The sequence below is a fragment of the Mesoplodon mirus genome (assembly GCF_964341445.2).
Source record: "Mesoplodon mirus genome assembly, chromosome: 4".
In the NCBI taxonomy this organism is placed as follows: domain Eukaryota; kingdom Metazoa; phylum Chordata; class Mammalia; order Artiodactyla; family Ziphiidae; genus Mesoplodon; species Mesoplodon mirus.
Window position 1 is genome coordinate 86,048,026 of NC_138979.1, and position 22,031 is coordinate 86,070,056.

The 22,031-nt window shown below is 35.3% G+C and overlaps 1 pseudogene across 1 annotated transcript in view; it reads right to left on the reverse strand.

Moving 5' to 3' along the window:
* The window catches only part of LOC309802322 (ankyrin repeat domain-containing protein 26-like), a 60,542-nt pseudogene that overhangs the window by 34,715 nt on the left and 3,796 nt on the right, over positions 1 to 22,031 (reverse strand). Inside the window, exons 2-8 of the transcript XR_014296163.1 lie at positions 15,150 to 15,232; positions 11,016 to 11,167; positions 8,534 to 8,704; positions 6,689 to 6,722; positions 6,264 to 6,405; positions 2,754 to 2,967; positions 714 to 897 (exon numbers count right to left, since the gene is read on the reverse strand). The product of XR_014296163.1 is annotated as an ankyrin repeat domain-containing protein 26-like (transcript). The remainder of the gene's footprint in view (positions 1 to 713; positions 898 to 2,753; positions 2,968 to 6,263; positions 6,406 to 6,688; positions 6,723 to 8,533; positions 8,705 to 11,015; positions 11,168 to 15,149; positions 15,233 to 22,031) is intronic.

Genomic DNA, 22,031 nt, shown 5'->3' on the forward strand with positions numbered 1-22,031 from the left:
CTTTTGTTTGGCAAGGTGACTGGTCAGGATTCCATCTTGTAAAATTCTGGCATTCTGCTCTCGAGAAAGCTGCCTCTGAGCGTCATTTCGCTCTTCTACAACCTGGAGACACATTTCATGAGGTTTTTGGTCTCATACCATTAAAAAAAAAAAGTCAAAAGCTTAAGAGCAGAATTAAAAAAAAAACTGTTAAAAGGAAGTAGCCTTTTAAAATAAACACAAGGATATTTATCCCACATGAATAACTTAAGATTTTAATTTAAATGACTGCTAAACTTATCACAGAGCAAAAATACAGGGAGATATAGTATTGTGAAAGAAAATCTTTTTACAAAGCATTTAACTAGTTCCATCGCAGTCTCAAGGCAATTTACCCTGTAGTTTAACACAGAAAAGCCAAAATTAACACATGGATTGGAATTAAGAATATTACTTTTGAATGGACCAAAAATGCCAATCATTATGTTAATCATTAAGCTCAATTTACCTTCCATTCCTCCATTCAGAAAACATACACAGAGCATGTATTAGAAGCTAAGAATGGCAAGAAATTAATAGCTTAAGCTATAAATGTCATAGTTCATATTTAGGATGAGATAACACTTTTTATTTGTTTTAAACCTAAATAATATATATTAAATCAAAGCGATATTACAAATAATACTGAGGAAATACTGTTGGAAATTTGAAATTTTCACCAAAGATTAACTTACCTGATTCAGATTATTTCTCACAGTCCTCAGTTCCATGTCTAGTGCTCTGAGAGTGAGTTCAAGTTGTTGTTTCATTTCAACTTCTTTACTGTATTGCTCTTCTTTTCTTCTTAACTGCTCCCTAATTTTTTCATATAACCTGTCAGCATTTCTTCTCTTCTTCTTTTCTTGTTTTAGGGTGAATCTGCAGTTAAATATGCTTACCTTAAAATGTGTTTTGTTGGAAAATAAAAAGTTCATTTTATGATCTGGCTCTTCACCTGCTGATTTAGTATCCTAATGAAATTTCTGTTCTCCAGTTTTTTTTTCCTTTCTAGGTCCCATATTTTTAATTCCTCACTTCAATCTCTTCATAAAGATATATATACTTGAAAGGTAGCAATGAAAAAACATTCTGCCACTTAAGTAAGTTTTAGTCAAGAGTAACTCTGGTGAATAGTGTAGGAAAGAAATTTTGAAATTATTCAGTGAAGTTAGGCCGAAAATTACCGTTTTCCACACTGTCATAATTACTCCTCCTTTAGGACACATAATTTAGTTACTAGTTAAAAAGAGAAGCTGTTGTTTAGAAACAAGTTTATAAGTTCACTAGAAATAAAATTTCAACTTCATAAAATACTACAGGTACCCCTAAATGACTTACAGTGCCAGATAAAATCTGCAGATGCCTTTTACAGAACATATATCTTCAGACACTGTAATCCAAGACTAGGCTAGGGAGTCTAATATCTGTTGCCCCACACTTTTTATGTTTCTTCTTTTGCAACATTTTCAACTTGTTGATTATTATCTATTTAATAAATAATTTTAAATCCCGTAAGGCAGGATCCATATTAATTAATCAAATAGAGAGTATTTTGTGCTTTCAGCACAAACCTGTGAACTAATTTTATCTCTGTATGAAAGAGATATTGAATAAACTAATCAGTAATCACCTTCCATTTTTACCTCTTATTTCATCCATGCATATGTTAAGAATAAAACTACATAAATGTTTTTAAAAATTTTGTCTTGAGAAAAATGGCCATTTCATACTTCTGTGGGTGGGAGTGTAAAGAAATATAAACTTTCTGGAGAACAATTTAGAAACATGGATCAAAGACCTTTTTAAAAAGTTCTCATACTTTAACCAAATAACACAATATTAAAGAATTTATTCCAAATAAATAATCAGAAATGTAGAAATGAATTTATAGAAGAGACATTCCTTGTAGCATTAAATATAATGCAGAAAAATGAAAAATAACTGACATTCAATTTGCTAAAAAAATAATGACCATAATTCAAAAAGACACAAGCACCCCAATGTTCATTGCAGCACTATTTACAATAGCCAGGTCATGGAAGCAATGTAAATGCCCATCAACAGACGAATGGATAAAGAAGATGTGGCACATATATACAATGGAATATTACTCAGCCATAAAAAGGAACGAAATTGGGTCATTTGTTGAGACGTGGTTGGATCTAGGGACTGTCATACAGAGTGAAGTAAGTCAGAAAGAGAAAAACAAATATCGTATATTAACACATATATGTGGAAACTAGAAAAATGGTACAGGTGAACTGGTTTGCAAGGCAGAAATAGAGACACAGATGTAGAGAACAAACGTATAGACACCAAGGGGGGAAAGCAGGGGGCTGGGATGAACTTGGAGCTTGGGATTGACATGTATACACTAATATGTATAAAATGGATAACTAATAAGAACCTGCTGTATAAAAAAATAAAATTAAAAAAAAGAGAGATTACAAAAAAATGAGGCTTCGTATGGAGGACTTCTGTATGGCCATGAAAATGATGATTTGGAAATATATACATTAAATTATTAGTAGAAGTATCCACTGTTAAGAACTTGCTGTATTATTTCCAAGAATTTCACACTCCACAATACTAATGATGTTTTCTCCCCTGTAAAATCCCAGCAGGTAAGTTAGCAATTATAAAACTTCCTGTAATATTAAAGTAAATACACATCTGTAGTATTACAGTAAATAAAAACAGTTCAAATATTTCTTTAAAACCAAGATGTTCAATACCTCAAGCTGCAGAGCTCTTGTTCCCATTCCACTTTTTGATGCTCTAACTGTGATTTCATTTCTTTTGTTTCTGATAGCTCCTTTTGTAGCCCAGTAACCTTACTTTCCATTTTTTTATTTTGTCCTGTAAGTAGTTCACAGTGATCTTTTTTAAGATCTATTAATCTTTCATATGAAAGAACTGCATCCCGAATTTTCAATAAGCTAACAGAATCTGCATTAGGAAGAAAACAAAGATAGAAATAAAATATATGAGTAATTTTTATGTATAAAGCACTGTGCATTTTCACCTTCACTCATCCATACATTGAACAAATACCTTTTTTTTTTTTTTTGGCCATGACGCACAGCATGCGGGACCTTAATTCCCTGACCAGGAATTCAAGTGGCTAAATATACAATGCCCCAAAGAGGTGGAGGAAAGAAACAGAAAAAAAAATATTTGAAGAAAAGAATGGCCAACAACTTTCTAAACTTAATGAAAACTACAATCCCACAGATCCAGGAGGATCTGGCAAGGAGAGAAGAAGTGGAAGTAAACTATTTTGTAATATTCTTATCCTATATATAATGTGGTACAATATTACTTGAAGGTGGACTGTGATAACCCTAAGTAAAATACTGTAAACCCTAAAGCAACCACTAAAATTGTGAACAAAAGAGTTACAGTTAATAAACCAAAAAAACAAAAAAGAAATAAAACTACATCATAAAAATTACTTGATTAATCTAAAAGATGGCAGAAAAAGAAAAGGGCAACAAAGAACAGATGGGATAAACAGAAATCAAACAGCATAATGACAGATTCATACCTACTGTATCAATAATCACATTAAGTGAAAATGGTCTGAAAACCTCAATTAAAAAGCAGATTGTCAGGGACTTCACTGGTGGCGCAGTGGTCAGGAATCCACCTGCCAATGCAGGAGACACAGGTTTGAGCCCTGGTCCTCCCACACGTCATGGAACAACTAAACCCATGCGCCACAATGACTGAGCCCACATGCCACAATTACTGAAGCCCATGGGCCTACAGCCTGTGCTCCACAGCAAGAGAAGCCACCGCAATGAGAAGCCTGTGCACCACAATGAAGAGTAGCCTCCCTTTGCCGTAACTAGAGAAAACCTGTGCGCAGCAATGAAGACCCAACACAGCCAAAAATAAATACATAAATTAATTAATTAATTTTTAAGAAAAAGCAGATTGTCAGACTGCATCAAAAAGCAAGACCCAACTGTATGCCACCTATAAGAAATGCACTTTAAACATACGGACATAAATTTATAATAAGGTTAGAAATAAGATATACCACACTAACATGTGACAAAACAAAGCTAAGCTAGACTGGCTATATTAATACCAAACAAAGTAGACTTCAGAGTAAAAAAACATTATCAGCAATAAACAAGGTCATTTCATAATGAGGAGTGTCAATTAATAAAAAGCACAACAACCCTAAACGTTTATGTGCCTAGTAACTTCAAAATATACGAAGCAAAACTTGAGAGAACTGCAAAGAAAAATAGACAAATCCACAATTACAGTCTGAGATTTCAATACCCCTCAATGAATAAGTGATAGAAAGAGCAGGCAGAAAATCATCAAGGATACTGTAGACTTGAACACCACCATTCTTTTCAAGTAGCCATGGAACACTTACCAAAAGAAGACTATATTCTGAGTTATAAAGTAAAGGAGTAAGTCAAAAGGATTTAAGTCATACAAAGTATGTTCTCTGACCACAAAGCAATCAAACTGGAAATGAAGAACAAAAATATTTCTGGAAAATACTCCAATATTTGAAAACTAAATAACACACATCTAAATAATCCTTGGATTAAAGAGGTAATGAAAAGAGGAATTACAAAGTATTTTGAACTGAATAAAAATGAAAACATAATATATTACTATTTGTGGAATGCTGCTTACTTGCATGAAAATTTATAGCACTGGATGTCTATATTAGAAAAGAAGGTCTCAAATCAATGACCTTGGCTTCCAACATAAAAATCTAGAAAAAGAGAAAATTAGGGGACTTCCCTGATGGTTCAGTGGTTAAGGATCTGCCTTCCAATCCAGGGGACACGGGTTCGATCCCTGGTCGGGGGACTAAAACCCCACATGCCATGGGGCAACTAAGCCCGCCCACTGCAACGACTGAACACGCAAGCCACAACTAGAGAGCTGGCATGCCGCAACTACAGAGCCCACACACGCTGGAGCCCACACCCCATTTGGAGTGTCACAAATACTGGGCCCACACGCCACAACTAGAGAGAGAGGCCCACGCGCTGCAACAAAAGATCCCACATGCTGCAACTAAGACCTAACGCAGCCAAAAATAAAATAAATAAATAAATATTTTTTAAAAAAGAGCAAAGTAAACCCAAAGCAAGCAGAAGAAAGGAAATAAAAAAATCAAAGAAAAAATCAATGAGAAAAAACAAAACAAACAAAACAAAAAAGACATGGAAAAATCAATGAGGGACTCCCCTGGTGGCACAATGGTTAAGAATCCACCTGCCAATGCAAGGGACATGGGTTTGATCCCTGGTCCAGGAAGATGCCACATACCGCAGAGCAACTAAGCCTGTGTGCCAAAACTACTGAGCCTGCATTTTACCATCCGCAAGCCACAACTACTGAGCCCACGTGCCACAACTACTGAAGCCCATGTACCTAGAACCCATGTTCCACCACAAGAGAAGCCACAGCAATGAGAAGCCTGCACACTGAACGAAGAGTAGCCTCCACTTGCTGCAACTAGAGAAAGTCTGAGCACAGCAATGAAGACCCAACACAGCCTAAAATAAATAAATAAATAAATATGTTTTTAAAAAACCAGTGAAACCAAATATGTTCAGAAGATGAATAAAAGTGATAAACCTCTAGCCAGGCTGATAATGAAAAAAAAAAAAAAGAGAGAGAAGGCACAAATTACCAATTTCACAGAAATGAGTAATGAGAAATTACTACAGATTCTATAGATATTAAAAGACTGACAGAGTAATATTATGAACATTATGTAAATAAATTTGACAACTCAGATGAAGTGGGTAAATTCCTTGAAAGAGGGAAAATACCAAAGCTCAATCAAGAAAGAACAAATAGGGCTTCCCTGGTGGCGCAAGGGTTGAGAGTCCACCTGCCGATGCAGGGGACACGGGTTCGTGCCCGGGTCCAGGAAGATCCCACATGCCATGGAGCGGCTGGGCCCATGAGACATGGCCGCTGAGCCTGCACGTCAGAGCCTATGCTCCACAATGGGAGAGGCCACAGCAGTGAGAGGCCTGCGTACAGAAAAAAAAAAAAAAAAAAAAAAGAAAAAAAGAAAGAACAAATAAACTAAATAGCCCTATATCTAAAAAAGAAACTAAAGTCCTACTTAAAGACCTTCCCACAAAGAAAATTCCAGGCCCAAATGGCTACACTGGTGAATTCTACCAAATATTACAACAGTATACACAAAAATATACATATAAATATACATATTTATACCATGGTCCTACCTTTACACTCCATGCCAAGTTGTTCTATTAGCAACATGGAATTCTTATAATTAGAGTAAAGCATCTGGCAATCCTCAAAAGCTGTTTCAGATGACTGAGTTAAGTCATCAAGGTCATCCATAGAATTAATTTGCTCTTTGACCTACAAATAAAAAATACTATTTCACAATGTCCCCAAAATACTTATAAAATATACTAAGTGTACAGAGGTGATAAATATCTCTTTATTAAAGCAAAAACACAGATACTTCTTAAAAGAACAGATTTTTATCAAAGGGATAATTTTATGAACAGTGTTTCTAAATTATTTTTTCAAAGTAAATGTTTCTACAACAAAGGAAGATTTTCTATTTTTCCACTATACCTTTCACAAAGTAATTTTTTACTACAGGATAATATTTTTTATAATTAATTTTTTACTCTACCTTGTTCTTCTCATTAGATGTTTCCTTTGTAGCCCTAGAAAAACAAACGATTCTTTTCAGGCAAATATTAAATACTTAAAATCCAAAGAATACCTAAACCTATTGTTTTTCACATAAAATCTTTGCATTGGTAATTAATTTTCTATAAAAGAGATTAAACAATAAATAGAAAGAGTAACATTAAAGGACAAAGAAAATACACCATAATAATATTAACAAAGCATTAAATTAGATTAAGCTGACAATCAAAGGAAAAGGAAAAACATAATGTTACTTGCATTATTTGATAGGAAGAAATATACCAGGGTTTTTTGTTATCGTCATTTTCAATAAAAACTAACTTTATGGCACTAAAACCTATTTGGAGAGTATTAAGTCCTTATATGAAAGAAACCCGTTTTTAATAATCATGATATTAGCTTTTTGAGGACTTACTATGTAATTGTTATGCATTATTATAAGCACCTTACATGTCTTAAAGGCATTTTAATCCTCACAACAATTCTGGGAGAGAGGTAATACATTAGGTCCTTTTTACACAGGAAGAAATGCAGCACAGAAAGGCTAAGTAAGTTGCCCAAGCCCATACAGCAGATCAGCAGCTGACCCAGAATTCAAACCCAGGAAATCTGGCTTCAACACTTGTGTTTCACAATATGATGAGAAGGTAATATTTATTTTTAAGTGTTTTTAAGTAATATGATAGCAAATGAATCTGTATTATCATTCCATGTCTAGTTATAACTATAAATAATAATTTCTGAATCTTACACATATTTTTCAAAAATAAAAAGACTTTAGACCCAGGCAATATAGGAATTCTATTTTCAATAAAGATTTGCTTTTGTAAAGAAATTCATCAACCCATTGATGAGGGTTTCATTCACCCATTCATTCATTCACCCATTCAGCTGTTTATTCATACATTCAACATATACTTAGCGCACAATACGTGTTAATGACACTTTTGGTATAGGAAGCATGACTTTTGTAATTTAGAACTTTATAATCCAAAAGTAATAATCTGTGATAGATTGTTAATAGTTTTTTTCCTATCAAATATAAACAAAATCTTACCCTTTTCCCTGGAATCTAAACCACTATGAAGTTAACATAACCTGTTTTAGAGTACCTTACAAAACCATAGCCACTCATGATGATACTGTCATCTAGAATTATCAAGGAATGATTAAATCCTTTTCAGTATGGCCTAAATGTTTGTAAATTTATGATTATATAATTTTTAAAAATCTATGTATGATAGAATAACTTTTAAGTACTCATCTGCATATTCAATTATATAAGAATATTACACTTCAAAATCAATGAACAAGCCCTTACCATAAAACTATACGTGAATAGAAGTATTATGTACAATTAGTTTACTATAATATTTTAAAGATAATGTAATACAATCAATAAGCTTTCTAATATTGGACATGCAAACAAGATTAAACTGAATAAATGCATCCTCTACTGGCTCATTTCCAACAGCATACAAACATACTCTAAAAACGCCCATCTTAACATAAAAAGAGAAAGGAAACTCCCTTGAACTCCACATTCCTCTTCAGTTACCATCCAGTTCTCTATTGCCTTTCCCAGTAAATATTCCCTAAGGAGCCGTTTATATTTATTCACTACAGTCCAGCTTCCATGGGGAATATTTATTGAAACTACTTCTGGTCAAAGCCACTCATCCTCATCTTAACCTTTCAGCAGCGTTCATCTGGTATAGTTGAGAATACTCCTGTCATGACCTGTACACTATATTATGCTGTTCTATTTCCAGAAAAAGTATTCAGTGCTAATATTTCTTGACCTAAAAGAATTTGTACATTTTACCTGCCATCATCCTGATCTACTCCACTTAAACTGCTGTCATCCTTCATGTGTAGCAGACCACCACTCAGTGAATCAGCCTTCTCAAACATTGGTGTAATCACACATTCTTTTGTTGTCCATTTTTCATTTTCCTTTTTCTTTACTTCCTTCATGTGCACGCCAGGACCGCTACTTTAAAAAATCCATTAAAAAGCCAATGTTTTCTAATAATTCTACTGATAAAGAATAAAAAACCAATTTTTGTAAAATTCCAACTCTTACCCATCATAAGTCATTTATTAGTTCACAAAACAGTTATGAAGTACCAACCATATGCAAGCAAATACAAATCCTTGCTTCAAAGACACATACACAATTATGATACAATGTGATATGTAAGAGTTGACACATGAAAGTTATAAGTGAACATAGGAAAGCTTTACAGAAGAGGTTAAATAAACAGAGGAGGTCATGAGGAAAAGAAAATGGAGAAAATCATTCTACTTGGTGATTAGAATGTGAGCACAAAGTTTAGACACATGGAGTCTAGGTGTTTCTGAGAAACTTGGAAGGAAAAGTACAAAATACATGGAAGGAAGCAGAGAGATGAGTCTGGAAAGACATTCTGAAGAACCTCAAGTGCTACAATGAAAAGCTGAAGTTCACTGCCTAAAAGCAATGACTCTTAGACATGGGAGTAATAATTAGATTTCTACTCTATTTTTTTGTTTTGTTTTGATATATAATAATGTTTAATTTGCATGATTTTTAAAAATAACATGAGGTACATAAAACACGAAAGAAGAACTCAAGGAAATATCTTGGGGGGAAAATTTACTTTTAAACACCCACATGTTGGGGTCATGTCAGCATCAGGGCTGAAAAATAGGTACCTCATAGTATCCCTCCACCACCAGCAACAATTTGGCATCTATCCACAGACAAAAGGGGCTTTGTGGCAGTTGCAGGATCCAGCACCATAAACCAAGGGACCTGGGAAGAGTCCTGCCCACCCAAGTGGTAACAGACATACAGACCACAGCCCAGCTGTGGACCCTGCATGGCCCATGAACTGGCTCCAGCCACTCTTAGCAACGTCCAGGGAACCCCTGGAAAACACTGTCTTAGACAATCACCCACAGACGAGAGAGCCTTTGTGGAAATCCAGGTTTCCAGCAGAGAAGTGCCAGCATACCACTGGAACAAAAAAATGCAAGTTGGGATACATTGGAGAGGGCAGTTATTAAAGACTGGAAGAGGTGACTGCTACTTCAAATTCAAAGACAGCAATGCAAAACTTCAAGTAACATAAAAAAAATCAAGAAAACATGACACTACCAAAAGATCACAATAATTTTCCACTAGCAAATCCCAAAGACATGGAGATCTGCAATCTACCTGATAGAGAATTCAAAATAGTAGTTTTAAGGAAACTCAGTGAGCTACAAGAAAACACAGAAAGACAACCCAATAAAATCAGGAAAGTAATACACAAACAAGATGAGGAGTTTAACAAAGAGATAGAAATAATAAAAAATAACCAAATGGAAGTTTTGGAGCTGAAGAATACAATGAATGAAAGGAAAAATGCAATAAAGAGCACTGACAGCAGAATGGATCAAACAGAAGAAAGAATCTGTGAGTTAAGAGACAGGAGCTTTGAAATTATCCAATCAGAGGAGAATAAAGAAAAAAAGAATGAAAAAGTGGGAAGAAAGCCTACATGAATTACCAGATACCATCAAAAGAAATAATTCATAAATCATGGCAGTTCCAGAAAGAGAAGATAGGGAGAAGGTGGCAGAAGCTTATTTAAAGAAAAAATGGTTGAGAACTTCCTAAACCTGGAGAGAGATTTGGATATCCAAGTTCCTAAAGCACATAGGTCACCAAGCAAACTCAACTTAAAGAAATCCTCGCCAGGAGACATTATAACAAAACTGTCAAAAATCAAAGACAAAGAGAGAGTCTTAAAAGCAGCAAAAGTAAAGAGGCTTGTAAATTATAAGGGAACCCCCATAAGTCTATCAATGGATTTCAAGAGAGTAGGACGACATATTCAAAGTGCTAAAAGAAAAAAACTGCCAACCAAGAATACTCCATCCAGAAAAGTTGTCTTTCAGAAATGAAGGAGAGATAAAGGCTTTCCCAAACAAAGCAAAGCTGAGGGAGGTCATCACCACTAGACCTGCCTCACAAGAAATGCTGAAAGGAGTCTTCAAGCTGAAATCAAAGGACGCTAATTAGTAACATAAAATATATTTTAATATACAACACACTGGTAAAGGTAAGTATACAGTCAAATCCAGAATACTCTAATACTGTAATACAGTGGTGTGTTAACCAATTAACTCTAGTATTAAGGCTAAAGGACAAGAGTATTAGAAATAACTATAACCCTAGAAAAATATAAAATTTGTTAATCATGAACAGTAGCTCAAATGAGAACTTGTTTTATAGGAAAATAACAATTATCTATTGTTAAATACTGACATAGGCTTACCTATCAGAATCTTCATTCTCCATGGTAGGAAACTGTTGGTTATTAGTTTTTCTGCTCTTTCTCTGTTGAATTAATCCACTATCATCAGCATCATATATGTTTTCTGATACTTCCATTTCACTACTTTTGTGCTTCTTCTTTGCTTCTTCAACCTTTAATGAAAGTTTGACACTACATATAATTGTTATTACCTTATTCATTATAAAGACCTTTTCATTGTCATTAATTACTTGACTCAGAGTTTGCCCCGGCTTTAAGCAATAAAAATAGTTTTGTGCTTACTTTAATTTTTTTAATTACAAGTCATTGAAATTTTTGTAAAGTCTGCTTCTTTCTGTTTGAGGAAAAGAAATAAAATTTTAAAAATTTCAAAAAGGGCTTTCTTAATGTGGTGCAGCTATTCACATCCACTCTTCCCTGTCTGATGGCAGAGACAGAGAAATAAAGAGACAAAGACACAAAATTTGTCCTCTTTGGTCTTTACCACCTGGATTTTGCATTAAACAGCCAAATTTAGAGGACGGGACACCTTGGTGCTTCAGTAACAAAAAGGAAACATCCTTCTTTCTGCACTGAAGCTATTCTTCCCCCACTGCCTTTTACAATTCTTTTTTCATTTGGATCCTGGGAATATCAAAAAAGTGACGGTGTTCACTAAAATATATGAACCAAAGTTTACCAAAAAACAGGAGTAGAGTGAAATTGATGAACTGTTAGTTAGTGTGGAATTCTGGAAAATGAGTAATGCCTCCCAATTTCACATTCAATAACCATGAAATTTTAGAGCTAAAGGGTACAGAAGCAATTATCTACTTTAGCCCCACTATTTACCAATAATGGGAATAAAACCAAGAAAGGTTCAATGATTATTCCAAAGCCCCTAAAGTGGCATTTCCTATCATTTCATGGCACCAAAAGAGATGATACAATTCTGTAACCCTGAATCTGATAAATTACCAAATGAATTCATCAGATTAATCAGATAAGTTAAAAGTGTGACTTTGGCAAAGTAATTTAATGCCTCAGTTGGGGGTAGGGCTCATCTGTTTTTCTTTTAAAGGAGAATATCTACAGATTTTTGTCTATCTTTAAAACTCAGTCAATGCACCTCTTACACAAAAGAGCAAACAAACAAATTTAAAAATCTATTAATGGAAGGAAAAAAAACCTCACTGCACGTCAAAACTCAGTTTTCTCCTTTGGAGATAAATACTGAATTTGTTTGGCTGAGGGTTTATACTACCTATATGATAAAATCATACATGTCAAAACTTACCACATTTTATTAAACAACATAATGTAAAGGTCTGACTCAACAGAAACATCTGAGAGTGGTGATTAAAGAATATGTGGGAGTACATGTATTTGTTATTAAAAATATCTTGAAGTGGCCATGCTGGAATTCTAAGTGCCAAGCGATTGAGTAAAGCAGAGAAGATCGCATCCACTAAAGCACAATAAAGAGATTAGTTTACCAGGAATACGTGTTTATGTCCCTTCTTTCAGTCACTGCTTCCTTCCCATACTATAGAGTGTAATTTATATTTAAAACCCAATAGATTAAAAAGAAACCCCCAAACCCTAGCTTATTATATTTCTTAAGCAATTTCCTTTGTGGAAATTCTGGCTCAGAAAGTCACACGGTATGTAGCTAAATTAGTTTCCCAGTTCATATGAAAGACTGACAGAGAGAGACTTAGGTTGATTAAGGAACAAAAGCCATGAAAATAGTTTCCTATTATTTAGATGGCAGAAGTAATCTATTTCTACACAATTACCTATTTAGCTGACCCCATTTTATTACTAAGTGGAAAATCAGAATGGATCAGAGATCATTGATAAAGAGAAAGAACAAAGTAGCAGCAAATGAAACTCTACCTCTTTTTGAAGTTGAATTTTCTGTTGTCTGAAAGCCAGGAACTCTACTTGTAACATGGCTATCTCATTCTTAAGCCTTTGCATATCTTGCTGTAATTCTTCATTTAGATACACTTTGGATCTTCTGTTAGTATTCAGTGGAGAAGAACTCCCATTTTCTAATTCAGGTTGCATGCTTTTATAGTTATTAGCACTGCAATTATCTGCAAGCAATGGCTTCTGGAACCAGTCTTGTATTGGTTTGGTTTTCTTACAAGTATTTGTAACAGCAGAAATATCACGACTTTTTATTTGAATCATGTGTTTCATTTCATTGGAGCAGGCAAGCCATAAATCAAAAAGTCTTTTGGGATCACTAGACTGAGGTATACATCCGATGTCTAATTTCCAATTAGTGGTATTTTGGTTCATATTTTGTAACATTTGCATATCAAACTCTTGTTCTTCTTGCATTTCAAATGTAACTACTGGGTCCCTTACTTTTTTATTTTCTGTATCATTATAAAAACTCTCCTCATTTTTGTTAAAAACATGTTCAGTGTCTGGTTTATCACTTTCATAGTCTAATTTAATTTCAGTTAAATAAAGCTGTGAAGATGATGGACAAGAATGTCCCCAAGACCCAGAGGTTAAATAAGATGGAAAAACATTTTCAAGACTGGGTTCTTTTTGTTCAGGAAATGCTTGGAATGCTAGAGAGACAGATACTCCAAATGAAACTTTTGCCTCACAGTCAGGTATATTATTTGTCAAATTAGAAGGTATTTCCTTTATGTTTGCTCCTTCTTTAGGGTCATCATGTAGTGGCTCTTCCTCAGGACAAACAGTAATTTTGTATTTTTCAAAAGTTCCACCAAACTTCCACTTTAACTTATTTGTGATGTGTTTGAAGTTATTTTTCCACCCTAATTTGCCTTGTTTGATCCACATTTCCTCATGCTTTTGTATACAAGGAAGTCCTAAACATACAGATATGTCCTCTCTATCACATTCCTTATTCATTTCTGGTTCTTGAGTCATTTTTTGCAGATGCAAAAGCGGAAGATCAATTGGCTTGATTTGATTTTCACATGTCTTTTCTGTCAGGGTACATGTTTGTAAAATAACTTTATCCTTAAGTAATCAAGGACAGACAAAGAAAAATTAGAAAATAATTAAACTTTAACCATTAAACTTCTTAATCTATGTTTAGCTACTCACAAATCACTGGATTACAACTAAGAAGTGAAAAATAACTTGCCTTAGCCTGAAACCGGAGAAAAACATGAACTCACAGACCCAATTTTGTCACTGTTTGTTTGAACTAAATAATTCATATATGTTAAATCTACCAAAAATGAATTAGGAGATGATTTTTAATGTTACAAAGCCTTCCTTACTTAAAAATATTTCACCTCACCGTACCTTAAAAAGTCCCTATGTGCACGTAAGCATTTTTTTTTAAGGACTAGTAAGTGGAGAATAGACAAACCTTGAATTACTGGGAGCCAAAATCAATTAACACCAATCAGAAAGAGGAACAAATTCCTAAATTTTAATGCAAATTATATACTATGATAGTATTATACGTTGATATAATACCTGCTTTCAATCAGTTATATTATATTCTAATATCCACTAATGAAAGTGGATAAAACATTGTTTAATATTATTTACTGGTTTCCTACCCTGAAATGAAATAAATTAGAAAGTTATTGTCTGTACCCTAACAACAAAGGTCCAATTCTGGAAGGTCTGCTTCCTTAATAGGCAATTGGGTTGATTGTATGACCCCTTCTCTCCCTGAATGGAGATCCTTAGGTTGATTACATAGAGGTCACAAGACAGAATAAATTTTTAATCTTGGCATTAGTGACTGGCAACTTGAAACTACAAATTTTGAACAGCTGGGAATGATTTCTCCTTCCATGAATCTAACTCACGGACCATCACTGATATACTGTTCATAATTTCAACTGCTTAATCATACGATTCAGTATTTGATTATCACCTTCTTTATCATGTAAGGAAGAAGCAAACAATATTCAGGAAATTTTTTTGCCTCAATTCCAAGGAAAAGTTTAACTATAACTTATAACAGATTCTAACAATATTTTAAGCTTTGTAATTAAAGCACTATAAAAACTAACTATTAAATTATTATCTATCAATTCTAAGAGGTTAATTTTGAAAGGTAATTTCACTTGAACTCTGTTATGTTGTTAAAGCATAGAAAACAATATTGAGCCAGAAATTTACATTCACATTTTTACATACCTGTGAGTGGTTATTTTCACTTCCATGAAGCCTTTCTTGTGCTTCCTCCGATGTTATTTCTAAGTCTAGCTCTGCTGACAAATCTATATGTTTAGTTAAAATTAACTACTTAGAACAGTTAGATAAAAGACATAATCTTTATAAAAATAGATTTAAAAAATTTTATCAAATGACAATTTAAATTAAGCTTAATCTTTAGCTGAATATTTACTTCTTTAAGAAATACTTCTAATTACCTAAAACTCCAACAAACCATCTGGGAAATACCAGATGTCACCAGGTTACAGGCACACAAACATCTCAAAGATTCATTGACAAATTCATCCACCAAACATCAATGAACAGAACAATCAAAAACCAAACAAAGGGTTTCCCTGGTGGCGCAGTGGTTGAGAGTCCGCCTGCCGATGCAGGGGAGACGGGTTCGTGCCCTAGTCCGGGAAGATCCCACATGCCGCAGAGCTGCTGGGACCGTGAGCCATGGCCGCTAGGCCTGTGCCTCTGGAGCCTGTGCTCCGCAGTGGGAGAGGCCACAACAGTGAGAGGCCCGCTTACCGCAAAACAAACAAACAAACAAACAAAATTTAAAAATACAGGACAAACATAGAAAGTCACAATATACTCTGTTCTCTACTTCATAATAGTACCTATTTAACAATACACCAAGCTTCAACTGCAACGTTATTCATGGTTTCCAAAATTACTGTTACTTTTCATGCTTTTATCAGTTCCTTAATCTGAAATGTTTTCCTCTACTCTTCTGACAAAGTTCTTTTCATCTTTTAAGACTCAGCGTGCCTTGTGAAGTCCTCCTTGATTACAGCTCTCTTTCCCCAAATAGGTATCTCTTTCCTAGTAGCTACCTTAGTACTTTATAGATTTTTCTAGTGTATCTTCATCACCTGAACTGTAAATTATTTCTTCACATCTATCCTCTTTGCTTCTAGACTGTAGAGGACAATCTCTTGAAATCATCTTTGTATAAACAGTCTTTATTTTACTCAATAATTATTTATTGAGTTCCTGCTCAGTACTAAACATGGAGTTTAAAGAAGAATGTAGATAAAAGGTGTCAGGGATGGCTTTTCTAGAGATAATGCCTGAGCTGAGACTTACACAGTGAGGTCAGTCAGATTCAAGGGAATAGAGGGCAGGAAAGGGAGAGAGCATGGAAAGCTGTAGCAAGACAGGCAGAGAAGCATACATAAAACAGGATGAATACTTGTCTAAAATACAGGGATAGATGAGAGAGCATCACCAGCAGTTCAGAATTCCAGAGCAAAGGACAGACAGAAAGGGCTAGAGAGGGAGAGTCAGGTAGAAGTTAGATTACGAAAGCCTCGTGTCATTCTAAGATGGCTGGACATTAATATGCTTTAAAGAGTGGTTCACGATCACTGGTGCATTTGAGATAGATCACTCTAAATGCTGCGGGAGGGATGAATTTGAAGGCCATACAAATAAATAGAGGGAGAAGAATTTGATGGCATTATAATGCAAAAAAAAAGGTGATGCAGGCCTACACTGAGGGACTGTTTCCAGAAATATTTAGGATATAAAATTACCAGGACCCAGCATAGAATAAATCTTTATTAAATAAATAAATGCACGAATCCTGGGCCCCTCAAGAACTAGACTCTGCTTATTACTTTATAAAAGGTATCAACTGAGAAGAGAAATGATCTGCATGAACTGTTTTAAGTTGCTTGTATTTAGTTTCCAGTTTTCCTGTTTCACATCTTCCTGTGTTGAGGGGGCTCGTGTAGGTGTTTCATTTGAATTTGTGCTTCTTGGACCTACCAAGCTCATGGAGAAATGAGAGCAAACAAGTCACTTGTATAGATAAAAAAAACTTTGAGTTTATAGCTTGTAGTCACTACTCTAGGAAATAACTGAGAATCTTTTGTAAATGTAACATTAATTCTACAGGTAAGGAAAGACAAGAAGATAAAACTATAGGACTGGAAAAAGAAAACAGTGTATGATTTATTACTATAGCCCTGATCATATGACTGATTAACGGCACTAAATTAATTGGTATTTATGTAGAACATATATTAGATGTGGTTAATCAATAGACTGGGCATCCTAGTAGAATTAGAATTGATTTTCCTTACACTATCTTTAAATGATCAGCACTCCTTAAAACCAATATCCCTTATGAACTATTAATTCATTAAAAATAATAAGTTGGTATACTATGTGGACACAGCTAAGAAGGAGGGACTATGTAGCAATCCCCAATGACTCCCATTACTGCTGGGAAAGCCAATTCTAAAATATATAAACTCATACAAAATACAAGAAATAGTTTAGTATTTGGTTTTGGAGGTGCTTTTTTCGTTACATTGAATATAGTTATAACTAATACTAATGAATTCAGAGCTAAACAAAAATAAAGCTAAGAAACTACATTTTGAGAAGGGAATCTTGAAATGTCTGCCCAGGTTTCCCAACTAGTCCCAAAGTTCTAAATATAATCTTGCTACCCACTCTCAGGTGTATCCTAAATACTAGCCTAATGAACCTATTCTCTCTCCTAATTCCCTTTGTTATTTATTATGTTGCTTTCCTCAGAGGAAGAATGCAAACGTCTTGCTAAAAGACGTTTCGCTGCAGGTTGAATAAAAGGAGTAAACACAAAGCAGATTTTGCCACAAAATGATTTTGGAAACATCAGGATTATGGTGAAGCCATGCCGAGGTGGCCTACGGTTGAGTGCTCTGTGCTTATTTATTACATTGTTTGCTTTCTCTGTTTTCTGGCAGTTGTGACTCACACAGGTCACGGAGCGTGTAATCCCCTAACAGAAACAACACTCCGATATTAATCTTTTCTTTATCTGTTAAGGTCATCTGTCCAAATTCTGTGGATGCTGACTGATTTTTGGTCATTGATTGTGACACAAATGGATATTTATCATCAACTTTCAAATGCCCAGCTCTTTGACAAGTCTCATTATTGAGCGACAAACTAGCAGAATCCCAACCTGAAAAATCTGAAAACAAAGTTTCCATTTATTAGAATGTGAATACTAATACAAATTTGACTAACCTGAACAAATTCTTTCTTCAGAGAAGCAGTCCCATGTCCTCCTCTCCCCCCAAACACACTACTCCCTCATGGCTTATTGTATCTTACACGTCATTGCCATTCATATAGATACGTTAAGTATTGCCTCTCATTTTTTCTAATTTTTAATTTTCTAGTGTTACTTACTTTGATTCACTCATCAATCTCTATTACATATTCTGTATACCTTAAGAGCTTTATTAATAATTACGTTTCTTCAACATATAAATTTTTTCATTAACAAAATTATGTCTAACCATTTATTTTATGTTTAAATATGCATGACAGTATTGTGTGTTCCAGAGACATGGGTTTTAAAAAATCTTTTAATGAATGGTACTACTTTAATACAATGAGATGGTCTTTCCTCAATGTACCAATATCTTCAGAACTCATTTTTTAAGGCTTGGATAAATATCATAAATTTACAAAAGAAATGATAGCCTTGAGTGACTAATTGTTTCCTGGTAAAAATAGGATAAGTCTAGGTCCACACTAGATCCAAAGAGCATACAGTGCCATGACACAGGAAATGAATACATAACAAAAATATTTTTCTTTTTTTTAAAGAAAGTAAAATTGTCAGATTTCAATTTCTTAAGACAAATAAGAGCTGAACCAAGATGGTGGAGTACAAGGATATGCTCTCAGTCCCTCTTGTGAGAACACCAGAATCACTACTAGGTGCTGGACAATCATCGACAGGAAGACACTGGAACTCACCAAAAAAGATACCCCACATCCGAAGACAAAGGAGAAGCCACAATGAGACAGTAGGAGGGGCGCAGTCACAGCAAAATCAAATCCCATAACAGGTGGGTGGGTGACTCATAGACTGGAGAACACTTATACCACAGAAGTCCACCCACTGGAGTGAAGGTTCTGAGCCCCACATCAGGCTTCCCAACCTGGGGGTCCGGCAAGGGGAAGAGAAATTCCTAGGGAATCAGACTTTGAAGCCTAGTGGGATTTGACTGCAGGACTTTGACAGGACTGGGGGAGAAACAGACTCCACTCTTGGAGGGCACACACAAACTACTGTGCGCAGTGGGACCCAGAAGAAGGAGCAGTGACCCCACGGGAGACTGAACCAGACATACCTGCTAGTGTTGGAGGGTCTCCTGCAGAGGCAGGGGTTGGCTGTGGCTCATCGTGTGGACAAGAACATGGGCAGCAGAAGTTCTGGGAAGTACTCCTTGGCGTGAGCCCTCCCAGAGTCTGCCATTAGCCCTACCAAAGAGCCCAGGTAGGCTCCACTGTTGGGTTGCCTCAGGCTAAACAACCAACAGGGAGGGAACCCAGCCCCACCCATCAGCAGTCAAGTGGATTAAAGTTTTACAGAGCTCTGCCCACCAGAGCAACACCCAGCTCAACCCACCACCACTCCCTCCCATCAGGAAACCTGCACAAGCCTCGTAGATAGCCTCATCCACCAGAGGGCAGACAGGAGAAACAAGAACTACAATCCTGCAGCCTGTGGAACAAAAACCACATTCACAGACAGATAGACAAGATGAAAAGGCAGAGGGCTATGAACCAGATGAAGGAACAAGATAAAACTGCAGAAAAACAACTAAATGAAGTGGAGATAGGCAACCTTCCAGAAAAAGAATTCAGAATAATGATAGTGAAGATGATCCAGGACCTCGGAAAAACAATGGAGGCAAAGATCGAGAAGATGCAAGAAATGTTTAACAAACACCTAGAAGAGTTAAAGAACAAACAAACAGAGATGAACAATACAATAATTGGAATGAAAACTACACTAGAAGGAATCAATAGCAGAATAACTGAGGCAGAAGAACACATAAGTGACCTGGAAGACAGATTGGTGGAATTCACTGAGCAGAAGAGAATAAAGAAAAAAGAATGAAAAGAAATGAAGACAGCCTGAGACGTCTGAGACAACATTAAACGCAACAACATTCGCATTATAGGGGTCTCAAAAGGAGAAGAGAGAGAGAAAGGACCAGAGAAAATATTTGAAGAGATTATAGTCGAAAACTTCCCTAACATGGGAAAGGAAATAGCCACTCAAGTCCAGGACGTGCAGCGAGTCCCATACAGGATAAACCCAAAGAGAAACATGCCGAGACACACAGTAATCAAATTGGCAAAAATTAAACACAAAGAAATATTACTGAAAGCAGCAAGGGAAAAATGACAAATAACATACAAGGGAACTCCCATAAGGTTAACAGCTGATTTCTCCGCAGAAACTCTACAAGCCAGAAGGGAGTGGCATGATGCACTTAAAGTGAGAAAAGGGAAGAACCTACAACCAAGATTACTCTACCTGGCAAGGATCTCATTCAGACTCCACGGAGAAATCAAAAGCTTTACAGACAAGCAAAAGCTAAGAGAATTCAGCACCACAAACCAGCTCTACAACAAATGCTAAAGGAACTTTTATAAGTGGGAAACACAAGAGAAGAAAAGGACCTACAAAAACAAACCCAAAAGAATTAAGAAAATGGTCATAGGAACATACATATTGATAATTACCTTAAACGTGAATGGATCAAATGCTCCAACCAAAAGACACAGGCTTGCTGAATGGATACAAACACAAGACCCATATATATGCTGTCTACAAGAGCCCCACTTCAGACCTACAGACACATATAGACTGAAAGTGAGGGGATGGAAGAAGATATTCCATGCAAATGGAAATCAAAAGAAAGCTGGAGTAGCAATACGCATATCAGATAAAATAGACTTTAAAATAAAGAATGTTACAAAAGACAAGGAAGGACACTATATAATGATCAAGGGATCAATCCAAGAAGAATATATAACAATTATAAATATATATGCACTCAACATAGGACCACCTCAATATATAAGGCAACGGCTAACAGCTGTAAAAGAGGAAATCAACAGTAACACAATAATAGTGGGGGACTTTAACACCTCACTTGCACCAATGGACAGATCATCCAAAATGTAAATAAATGAGGAAACAGAAGCTTTAAATGACACTATAGACCAGATAGATTTAATTGATATTTATAGGACATTCCATCCAAAAACAGCAGATTACACTTTCTTCTCAAGTGCGCACAGAACATTCTCCAGGATAAATCACATCTTGGGTCACAAACCAAGCCTCAGTAAATTTAAGAAAATTGAAATCATATCAAGCATCTTTTCTGACCACAACACTATGAGATTAGAAATGAATTACAGTGGAAAAACATAAAATACACAAACACATGGAGGCTAAACAGTAAATTACTAAATAACCAAGAGATCACTGAAGAAATCCAAGAGGAAATCAAAAAATACCTAGAGACAAATGACAATGAAAACACAACAATCCAAAACCTATGGGATGCAGCAAAAGCAGTCTTAAGAGGGAAGTTTATAGCTATACAAGCCTACCTCAAGAAACAAGAAAAATCTCAAATAAATAATCTAACTTTATACCTAAAGGAACTAGAGAAAGAAGAACAAGCAAAACCCAAAGTTAGCAGAAGGAAAGAAAACATAAAGATCAGAGCAGAAATAAATGAAATAGACAGAAAGAAAACAATAGCAAAGATCAATAAAACTAAAAGCTGGTTCTTTGAGAAGATAAACAAAATTGATAAACCATTAGCCAGACTCATCAAGAAAAAGAGGGAGAGGACTCAAATCAATAAAATTAGAAATGAAAAAGGAGAAGTTACAACAGACACCGCAGAAAGACAAAGCATCTTAAGAGACTACTACAAGCAACTCTATGCCAATAAAATGGACAACCTGGAAGAAATGGACAAATTCTTAGAAAGGTATAACATTCCAAGACTGAACCAGGAGAAACAGAAA